The following is a 12234-nucleotide window of genomic DNA, read 5'->3' on the forward strand; positions in this document are numbered from 1 at the left end:
TTACACAGTTGGAAAAGTAGTATGTATCATAGGAAGTCTTGAAATCGCTTAGAGATGAAATCTCCGTAACACATTAGCAAGCAACGTGTTTTATACTGAATTATGATACTGGAACCAGGATCAAAGGGAAGGGGAACTTGGATCAAGACCTAAATTTATCCTTTATATGAAAATTATTTATGTATGTATTCCTGTGCACCCAATAATATGGCTCTACTTTAAACAGAACACTCATCATACTTTTTTTGTCTAATTATTATGCTGCTGAACACTTCTTTAAAATATATTTTGAAATCTCATCTTTTTTTTTTCACTATTCACTGTAAATGTGACTGTTTTTGCAGTGCAAGTGAATGCTAATCATAATGTGGGGTATTTCATTATGCTAGGCTTTTAATTATTTGTTGAGGGAGCCTGCGTCGTGGTGAATTTCACACCAGCTGAGGTCCCGGATCTCACAGACACAAAATCACCAGTCTAATTATAATCAGAGTGTCAACTAATACTCAGCTGGACTATCAACTAGTACTTGAGTCAATGTACCTCATTACTGAAGTATTATTTGGAGAAAGTTGCACTTTACTCAAATAGCACTGAAAGCGATTACTTTACTTTACTCAATTATATTCCGATGGAATTTTTTTTACTTTTTATTCCTTACAATTTAATTTAGGCATTAAAAGTGCAAAGTGCATTAAGACAATATTAAAACAATATTACTATAACATTTTTGTATACATTTGGCAGATGCTTTAAAAACATTGCATCCAAAGTACATATTTTTATATTTTTCTTTGATCACACTTGAGGAAATCTTAAACCCTGTTTTCATGATGTTCTGTTGTAAATCACTGATTTCTAAATAACTGGTAGTTGTAGAAAAAAATACAGTATCAGCATTAACATAATACCTTAAAGTGCCACAATCTTGAGCAAAAGCCCTGTTACTGTTAATTTCGCCTGTAACTGTAACGCTTGCATTGCTGAGGTCATGGGTTTGATTTGGGGAATGCATTAACTGATAAGATATAAGATTTGCCTGTAAGTGTAAAAGTATTCATACGTCATACTGCTTAAGCAAGTAATTCAGGTGTCACAATACCTGCTAAGCTTGCCATATAAAATAATTTTGTTGAGCATCATATCTGATGCATCAGGCATTTAAGGCTCATATAATGAGAATATGGAGATACTTGTGATGTAAATCAGTGAGATCTTTCTAACAGTAGAGCAGATACTGACATAACCTGATGTAGATATGAGTCTGTGCTCTATATCTGCAGTAATGAGATGAGATGTAAATGATCCGCACATATAACACAGTGACTGAGAGCTGAAGAAATCAAGGCTTCTCAGAAGATGTGAGATGTTCTGGAGGCTTGTGAAGATCATTCCTCCGCTGAGTAACAGTGAAAGTAAAGCTTCTGGAAACAAACGCTCCTCAAAAGATCCTGAGGATCAGATTTGAGACTCTAAAACATGATTGATGGAGAATCAAGTAAAGCTGAGCTGCTTCAGTCCAGGAAGAGTTCATCTGGAGATATTACTGACCTTATTCTGACCTTTACTTGATCACAATCAGACAAGATTTGACACGAGCTGAAGCTGGACGCTTGAACAGTTACACTAGAAGAGCTTTGACTGGATAAAACACTCCAAACTATCAATCAGAGACAGAAGACATGATGACAGTGTGTGTGAAAGCAAAGTTTGATCATGTTTAGAGCATTAGAAATCCAATATGATACAGCAGACCTTACAGGGATAAAACTTACAGACATGTTTTTTATATATAAAATGTTGCATAGACTGACCCCCTTGAAAGAGCATGTAAATGACCTCATATTTTAATGTGGTAGTCATTACTTCCACCACAGTTTGTTTTGTAAGTGTTGCCCTGTCATATTGCTGTCAGGTTGAACAGTTAAAGTCTCAAAGTGCTGTCTCTTCATGGCTTGTCGAGTCGATGGCTCTTGTGTAAATGGTCTTTGTGCTGGACTGAGTCTCGTCTGTCTAATAAGGCCGTAAACAGGAACAGGTCATGAAAGCCGTAAGAAGGGACAATGACTGCAGTGAGCATATGGACTGGTCTCAGATGGCCTGGCAGATGGTCCTGAGGCTGCTTCAGTTCATCCAGCATCACTAACTAACAGACCCACCATCTCTGCTCTTTTAGATTGCACAGCATTAACGTCAGTAAGTTCATTGGTCCTAAATGGAAAGCACAGAATCATTTGAAGCAATAAATGCTTCAGAAGTACTTGGTCAGAGCTACAATGCTTTTATTGAATGTTTTCGTTAAATGTACTATTTCTAGTAAAGTACTTATGTAGTATATATTTGTAGTATTTTGCTACCATATTATAATATACAGTCTCTCGGTTCTAACTGATTCTGCTTTATGCATCCATCCATCCATTTTCCAAAGCGCTCGCCCCTCACTTTATTAATAAACGCACAGCACTGCAGGACACTTGACATAATTCATGCATTCCTGTAGCTCAGACAGTAAGGTCATGGGTTCGATTCCCAGAGAATGCATGAACTGATCAAATCAAGCTTGAATGCAATGTAATGCAACAAACAATAAAAAATATTTCTAATTCATTATTAACACTTCTAAAGCATTTATTGATCTCAGTTAATCTTCATTCCAACATTTATAGTACATTTATATTTACAGTAACAAACATTAATAAATACTGTAACAAATGTATTACTCATTGTTAGTTAATTTAATAATAAGACCTTATCGTAAATGTTACCAAACAAGTGTATTCAAAAATATATTTATACATATGCATTTAGCAGACAGAAAACGAAAGGAGATTATTGTTTTGCTCAGACTGTACGCACACAGATCCTCTCATATGACGAAGAAGAGCTGAGAATTATATAGTGCACATGTGATACTTGTGCTATAATATGATGTCACTGCTACAAACTCCCATATATACAAATAATTATTAAAAAAAAAAAATTTAGTACTTTTGTCATACTGTTTTTTTTTTGTTTTTGTTTTTTAGAGTTTCTTTAATTGAACATGATAAATGTTTTATTTTATTTGTTAACTTTTATTTCAAGTAATACAGATATGTGTCCCATCCACGATCGTTGTGAGCAGTGTTCGTCGTCAGCCGTGCAGTGACTCTGGAGGGGCTCGTGATCTCGTCCGGAGCGCCCTGGTGTCTCCACGGCCCCTGTGGGCCCTGACCTTGCCCGCCGCCCGGAGGACATCTCCCATTAAAGCGCCACATTCAGATAAGCCCATTTCTTTTCTTGCAGCATCTCTTTAATGTCAGGCCTGAAATATGAAGTCATTAGGCGATATTAAAACAGTGCTGACAAACTAATTAACAGAAGACATTATACGGGATGGGCTCGATTAATCCGCTTTAATTGCTCTTTTAAATGGAGGCGCCAATTAAAATTAATAAAGATTTAGCGGTGATCACACAAAACCTCGTGGAGGAGTTTGTGTCTGAAGGGCAGGCAGAAGTCAGGCGTCTGAGCTCCAGCTCTGCTCTCTTTGCCCTCGCGGGACCCAGTGTGTGATCCTCATCCTCAACAAACATGAGCAGAATCTGCAATAAAAGAATTACTGAGAGTACGTTTTTGAACAATTGGATACTATTTCCATCTTTGTTCTTTGTACTCCAATTTCATTAAATGTTTCATGAGTGTTTGAGTAAAAATGGATTCTACACCATATTTCAGAACCACGAGTTGCTTGATTCGCTGTATTCTAGTTTTATATCCAGGGAATCCATCAAACTGACGTGTTTGCTCACTTTTCCATGTCATCCAGAGCAGCTGTGATCAAGTGAATGATGGGACAGAAAGAGCAGCGTGTCCATCAGATGCAGATACTGACTGATGGAGATGAATCAAGAGTCAAGCAGATATTTCATACTGTACCGAACGAGGCTGACTGATGATCCTGATGCTTCAGTGACATTTACACTCAACTCATATTCAAGTGTTTCCCTCTTGTGGCCAAAGTTATGAAACACAAGATCAGGGTTGTTCTTGTATTGGGGTGTGTGTGTGTGTGAGTGTGGTTCCCTCCATATGACAAAAAAATATATACAGTATTGTTCAAAATAATAGCAGTACAATGTGACTAACCAGAATAATCAAGGTTTTTCGTATATTTTTTTATTGCTACGTGGCAAACAAGTTACCAGTAGGTTCAGTAGATTCTCAGAAAACAAACAAGACCCAGCATTCATGATATGCACGCTCTTAAGGCTGTGCAATTGGGCAATTAGTTGAATTAGTTGAAAGGGGTGTGTTCAAAAAAAATAGCAGTGTGGCATTCAATCACTGAGGTCATCAATTTTGTGAAGAAACAGGTGTGAATCAGGTGGCCCCTATTTAAGGATGAAGCCAACACTTGTTGAACATGCATTTGAAAGCTGAGGAAAATGGGTCGTTCAAGACATTGTTCAGAAGAACAGCGTACTTTGATTAAAAAGTTGATTAGAGAGGGGAAAACCTATTTCCCCTGAAATAGGCTGTTCAGCTAAAATGATCTCCAATGCCTTAAAATGGAGAGCAAAACCAGAGAGACGTGGAAGAAAACGGAAGACAACCATCAAAATGGATAGAAGAATAACCTGAATGGCAAAGGCTCAGCCAATGATCACCTCCAGGATGATCAAAGACAGTCTGGAGTTACCTGTAAGTACTGTGACAGTTAGAAGACGTCTGTGTGAAGCTAATCTATTTTCAAGAATCCCCCGCAAAGTCCCTCTGTTAAAAAAAAAGGCATGTGCAGAAGAGGTTACAATTTGCCAAAGAACACATCAACTGGCCTAAAGAGAAATGGAGGAACATTTTGTGGACTGATGAGAGTAAAATTGTTCTTTTTGGGTCCAAGGGCCACAGGCAGTTTGTGAGACGACCCCCAAACTCTGAATTCAAGCCACAGTACACAGTGAAGACAGTGAAGCATGGAGGTGCAAGCATCATGATATGGGCATGTTTCTCCTACTATGGTGTTGGGCCTATTTATCGCATACCAGGGATCATGGATCAGTTTGCATATGTTAAAATACTTGAAGAGGTCATGTTGCCCTATGCTGAAGACGACATGCCCTTGAAATGGTTGTTTCAACAAGACAATGACCCAAAACACACTAGTAAACGGGCAAAGTCTTGGTTCCAAACCAACAAAATTAATGTTATGGAGTGGCCAGCCCAATCTCCAGACCTTAATCCAATTGAGAACTTGTGGGGTGATATCAAAAATGCTGTTTCTGAAGCAAAACCAAGAAATGTGAATGAATTGTGGAATGTTGTTAAAGAATCATGGAGTGGAATAACAGCTGAGAGGTGCCACAAGTTGGTTGACTCCATGCCACACAGATGTCAAGCAGTTTTAAAAAACTGTGGTCATACAACTAAATATTAGTTTAGTGATTCACAGGATTGCTAAATCCCAGAAAAAAAAAATGTTTGTACAAAATAGTTTTGAGTTTGTACAGTCAAAGGTAGACACTGCTATTTTTTTGAACACACCCCTTTCAACTAATTGCCCAATTGCACAGCCTTAAGAGCGTGCATATCATGAATGCTGGGTCTTGTTTGTTTTCTGACAATCTACTGAACCTACTGGTAACTTGTTTGCCACGTAGCAATAAAAAATATACTAAAAACCTTGATTATTCTGGTTAGTCACATTGTACTGCTATTATTTTGAACAATACTGTATTTTTTGTGACCAAAATCTTATATATATATATATTGCAAACAGTGTAGCTGAATGACATATATTTTTGAAAAAGAAAATATATTTCTAAATGTATTTCAAGAAAATACACTTCCAGTCTTACAGTAGCCTACAAGATACAAATGTAACAAATCTGGAATTTTATTCTAAATGGCCTGCTAGTCATCAAATGTGGATTTATAGTGATTTAAAAAAATTTCATATTTTTTTATTTTGCATTTTTGGAGCATTTAAAAAAATGTTCCTTGTTGAAATTTATTCAGATGACAACAAATCAAGTTTTTCTTCAGATGTGACATATATGAATGCATTTCCTTGGACTGAAATATATAGAGGCCAAATTATATGTTTAAACACTTTTTAAATTAAGACAAAAAAAAAAAAAGCTGATGACACCCTCCTTTATATATCAAACCAATATTTAATATCAATTCTGTTCCATAACTATAGCCGTTTGCACATACTAATATACTAATTCTATACTAATTAAATTACTTTAAACTTAAAAATTATTTAATGAAAGAAATGTATTATGAAATATACCAGACATGTTTTTCTTGTTTGTTTTCTCTATAGAATTGATTGAATTGATACTGATTTTACAGGTCTTTAGCTCTGTCCTTAATCTGCAGGAAGTGATGTCATTTTAGAGGGAAATCAGCAGCACTGAATCAAGTATCAGTGAGACTCCACCCCAAAATGAATTTTTTGTCATTAATCACTTACCCCCATGTTGTTCCAAGCCCCTAAAAGCTTTGTTCGTCTTCGGAACACAATTTAAGATATTTTGGATGAAAACCAGGAGTCTTGTGACTGTCACATAGACTGCAGAGTAACTTACACTGTCAAAGTCCAGGAAAGTATGAAAGACAGCGTCAGAATACTCCATCTGCCATCTGTGGTTCAACCGTAATGTTATGAAGTGATGAGAATAATTTTTGTATGTGAAGAAAACACAAGGATGCACTGTTTCTAGGTGTATTTATGCTTTGATTTGAAAGAAAACAGCGCATCCTTGTGGTGCGGCTGACACAGAAGAGCGTAGTCAGTTTTAGTGATGTGGAGAGACACAGGGGAGACTGTAGACAAAGGAATTGTTGAATAAAGCATTTATTTTTGTTTTCTTCTCATATAAAAAGTATTCTCATTGTTTCAAATGTTAATATGTTACGGTTGAAACACTGATGACATCTTTCATACTTTTCTAATCATAAGTTACTCGGCAGTCTATGGGACAGTCTCAAGACTCCTGGTTTCATCCAAAATATCTTAAATTATGTTCAGAAGATGAACAAAGCTTTTAAGGGCTTGGAACAACATGGGGGTAAATGTTCATTTTGGGGTGGAGAATCCCTTTAAATGTGTGAATTTTTTTTTTATTTTTATTTTTTTCTGGTTTATTATATGACACAGCTCAGGTTATTAATAGAATCGTTCCAAAAGATGGTTAAAACTGAACCTTAGTCAGTCCCTCCCTAACCTTGCTGTAGCTCTTTATCAACACGCTGCTCATGTTCCTGTGCTGACAGCATAAATGACCAAGTAAATGAAGTCTGAGCTTGATCAGATTGACTGGATTTCTGAATGTTAGATTAACGCAATAAATGTGTCCTTAAATTATAACAGTTTTTTTTTTTATAATGTGTTTTACATTCAATAAAGCACATTGTGATTCCACATGATGGCGCTGTTCTTCTTGTGTAATATCAGGCAGATTTGATTTGTTTTCTTCATCTTATAACCATTGAGTCCTTCAGTACAGGCACAAGCGTCTTGTCTTCCTCTGTTTCTGTCTCTGTCTCTGGTCTCTTGTGCACTTCAGTGAAGTTGAATATCTGTCCTCTAGATTGGCTCCAAATTTGACTGCTATGATTTCTGGACCATGCTGGATAAAGGCCAACAAAGACAAATGTTTTGCAGGCAAAAGCATTTTCCTGTAACAGCAGCAGCTTGTTTTGTTATCAGAAGGTAAATGTATGCTTTACATGTGGTGTTTTTATTTTTATATTTTTACGTTTCATTTAAATTTGAAAGTTATAGTCATTTTATTGATTGGTCACATCTATTAGTTGTTTTTATTACTCTTATTATTATTTATATATCAGTGGAGTTTGTAATGAACAATTTGAATTCAACTTAATAATTTTATTTTAATTTTAGTAATTTTAGTGCATCAGTTAAACTAAATGAAAATGAGAAATACTGCTGGAGAGAACTAAGTTTTAATAAGTATGTATATTATTCAGTTAACATTTATAATGAATATATTTTAGTAATGAATCTTTTTTTTTATGGTTTTAGCTTCAGTTTAATAATCCAGCTAGACTGAGCCAGACCTGTTGTCTCTCATGTTGTTTTTTTACATGCATATGAAATAAATGATTCATGACTATAAGACCATAATTTCACTGTGCTCCATTATTAGCTCTACAGATTTTCTTTGGCTATTGGTGAGACTGAAAATGTCTTCTGAACTCACCGTTACAGTCATCAGACAAACGTCTTGCAGTTCACAGAAAAGTCAGAGCAAATTAATGTGAGAGGCACACCTCGACACAACGGTGTGCAATTTAATTGGAAACACAAATCAATTAATGTGTAGTAGATTGATCTAATTGGAAGAGAACGCCGCTTAAATAATTACCAATCTTTGTGTTTTGTACTCTTCCTCGCAAACCAATTAAACAAATGTTTTAATTTCTTTAATTTTATCATTTCTGAAGTAATTGCTGCTTGAGTGCCTTGCAGGGCTTTCGGTTTAATGTGTTCCACTGCCAATATGAAGAAAACATCAACACAAAAGGTGGAAGCATATTGTTCTTCTGAATCTGCACGTCTACCGTTTACTGTCTAACATTTCCATATAGTATATGTAATGGGGCATGTTGTCACACTAGGTTGTCAGCACGACTCAGCAGAGGTGAGTCCATGATGGAAATAATGATAAACAGCTTATAGCTTATACTGTAGATCAAATACATTGTATACTTGTCAGCTGCAATTCATGGACCTCTAACATTTTTAAAAGAACCATTTCAAAGAAGCACTTAAAATGTCCTTGTTCACTAAATGTATAATTAAAGGACTAAAGGTGTTAGCAACAGAAAATTCATGAAATTTCGTTTGTTTATGCCAAATGCCAAATTTTGTGTGTATTCACAATGCAAGTTGCAATATGCAACATCAGCTGCTGAAATTTGCAGAAAATTGTTGAATTTGATTGGCTGCTGGTGGCTGTTTTTGTTAATTAGATGATTGATCTTTCATGGTTGATATGCACTCATTCTAAAGAGCAGACATATCAAAGGACATGTTCCTTGATTGAACTGTTGCAGAGTTAAGACTGGTTTTTAATGTGCATAATCAGAATGATAAGCTGTTTGTTTTTGATGTTGCATTGAGCAGATATTGGCCAAACGTTTTCAATGGCTTGTTATAAATTATAAGTTATAAGTGCATTACTGCCTATCTATCTCTCAAGTGGACCATTGACACTCCTAATTGAGATTGTAGATAAAGTTTCAAAGATCCATTTCCGAGATAGATGGCGGTAATGCACTTATAAGTCTGCGATCCACCATAATATAAGAAGACGATGCCTTGCACGTTCACAAGATTTCTAACAGTTCGGACATTGCGTGAAACAGAGGAAAAAAAAAGAAAAACAGATAAACAACTATATAATACTGTTCAGTTTCTTGCACAGACCTGATCATTTTGTGTAATTTGGATTTGTCTGTACAAGTTTTTTTTTTTTTTACTCTCATAGATTCTGTAACCGTTTGCCATGCATTGTGCGACTGAGAGACTGTAACGACTGAAGCTAAAAATCATCATTTGTTTTCTACTGAAGAAACAAAGTCACCTGCATTTTGGTTGCCCTGGGGGTAAACAGATAAACATCAATTTTTCATTTTTGGTTGAACTATCCCTTTAAGCCCTAATCGCATGAGATTAGTGTGACCCGGTGACCTCCAGTGATTTGTAATATTTGTGGAAGTTGTCTGTGATCTTAATCCTGTGCGAATCCTCCATGTCTTTAATTTGTAAAGCAAAAATTAACCTGCAAAAGACCTACCATATTTCGGCAAACTCAGAGGTCCTGTGATATTATATATTAGATATTATTACTTTTCAAGGTTTTAGTTTCCTTTCTATCCATCTTTCACGAAGAATGGAGCTGCGTTTGCGTGTTTGATAGTATTTTGGGTGCTTTTATCATATCGCCACACAATACAATTTTCAGAAAGAGAACGCTGAAAAGGTTTTGAGGTTAATGCATTACAAATAAATAAGGCATAAATATATTATTTTAATCTGGTGAAATGTAAATGACACAATGCAAGAAACTATATAATTTATTATTATTATTTTTTTAATCCATCATCTGGACCATAGAACAGGATTCTCAAAGCCTTGACTTCCAGGTATCCGGGAGATAAGTAAGTAAATTCGAGTAAAATCTCAGGTTTTGCTTATCCCGTGTGAATGCACCACACAAAATTCAGAGTTGTTGGACGGGGGGATAATTTCAAAATAACACAAGGTCCCTAGATAATAGTAATCCCATGAGAATAGGGCTTAGTAACATGGTTAACAGTATATACAGTATTGTTCAAAATAATAGCAGTACAATGTGACTAACCAGAATAATCAAGGTTTTTCGTATATTTTTTTATTGCTACGTGGCAAACAAGTTACCAGTAGGTTCAGTAGATTGTCAGAAAACAAACAAGACCCAGCATTCATGATATGCACGCTCTTAAGGCTGTGCAATTGGGCAATTAGTTGAATTAGTTGAAAGGGGTGTGTTCAAAAAAATAGCAGTGTGGCATTCAATCACTGAGGTCATCAATTTTGTGAAGAAACAGGTGTGAATCAGGTGGCCCCTATTTAAGGATGAAGCCAACACTTGTTGAACATGCATTTGAAAGCTGAGGAAAATGGGTCGTTCAAGACATTGTTCAGAAGAACAGCGTACTTTGATTAAAAAGTTGATTAGAGAGGGGAAAACCTATAAAGAGGTGCAAAAAATGATAGGCTGTTCAGCTAAAATGATCTCCAATGCCTTAAAATGGAGAGCAAAACCAGAGAGACGTGGAAGAAAACGGAAGACAACCATCAAAATGGATAGAAGAATAACCAGAATGGCAAAGGCTCAGCCAATGATCACCTCCAGGATGATCAAAGACAGTCTGGAGTTACCTGTAAGTACTGTGACAGTTAGAAGACGTCTGTGTGAAGCTAATCTATTTTCAAGAATCCCCCGCAAAGTCCCTCTGTTAAAAAAAAAGGCATGTGCAGAAGAGGTTACAATTTGCCAAAGAACACATCAACTGGCCTAAAGAGAAATGGAGGAACATTTTGTGGACTGATGAGAGTAAAATTGTTCTTTTTGGGTCCAAGGGCCACAGGCAGTTTGTGAGACGACCCCCAAACTCTGAATTCAAGCCACAGTACACAGTGAAGACAGTGAAGCATGGAGGTGCAAGCATCATGATATGGGCATGTTTCTCCTACTATGGTGTTGGGCCTATTTATCGCATACCAGGGATCATGGATCAGTTTGCATATGTTAAAATACTTGAAGAGGTCATGTTGCCCTATGCTGAAGAGGACATGCCCTTGAAATGGTTGTTTCAACAAGACAATGACCCAAAACACACTAGTAAACGGGCAAAGTCTTGGTTCCAAACCAACAAAATTAATGTTATGGAGTGGCCAGCCCAATCTCCAGACCTTAATCCAATTGAGAACTTGTGGGGTGATATCAAAAATGCTGTTTCTGAAGCAAAACCAAGAAATGTGAATGAATTGTGGAATGTTGTTAAAGAATCATGGAGTGGAATAACAGCTGAGAGGTGCCACAAGTTGGTTGACTCCATGCCACACAGATGTCAAGCAGTTTTAAAAAACTGTGGTCATACAACTAAATATTAGTTTAGTGATTCACAGGATTGCTAAATCCCAGAAAAAAAAAAAAAATGTTTGTACAAAATAGTTTTGAGTTTGTACAGTCAAAGGTAGACACTGCTATTTTTTTGAACACACCCCTTTCAACTAATTGCCCAATTGCACAGCCTTAAGAGCGTGCATATCATGAATGCTGGGTCTTGTTTGTTTTCTGACAATCTACTGAACCTACTGGTAACTTGTTTGCCACGTAGCAATAAAAAATATACTAAAAACCTTGATTATTCTGGTTAGTCACATTGTACTGCTATTATTTTGAACAATACTGTACAATGCACAGCAGTAAAACAGCACAAATGCATGCAGCAAAATGGATCCTGAGGTCAAACAGAACCAAAAAGGAGCAAAAAAGTCACATCCTATTGTCATTTTCAGGACAATAGTAGATGTTTACTACTAGCACACATCACATGTAAGTAACAGATTGTGAACAGAGTTTAGTGTCTGCACCAGAACCAATGCGATGGAGACGCAGACAGACATGCCACTTCAGACAGGAGTGACGAGCTCGGAGGAGGAGCAGCTGT

The sequence above is a fragment of the Carassius gibelio genome, chromosome A17 (assembly GCF_023724105.1).
Source record: "Carassius gibelio isolate Cgi1373 ecotype wild population from Czech Republic chromosome A17, carGib1.2-hapl.c, whole genome shotgun sequence".
In the NCBI taxonomy this organism is placed as follows: Eukaryota; Metazoa; Chordata; class Actinopteri; order Cypriniformes; family Cyprinidae; genus Carassius; species Carassius gibelio.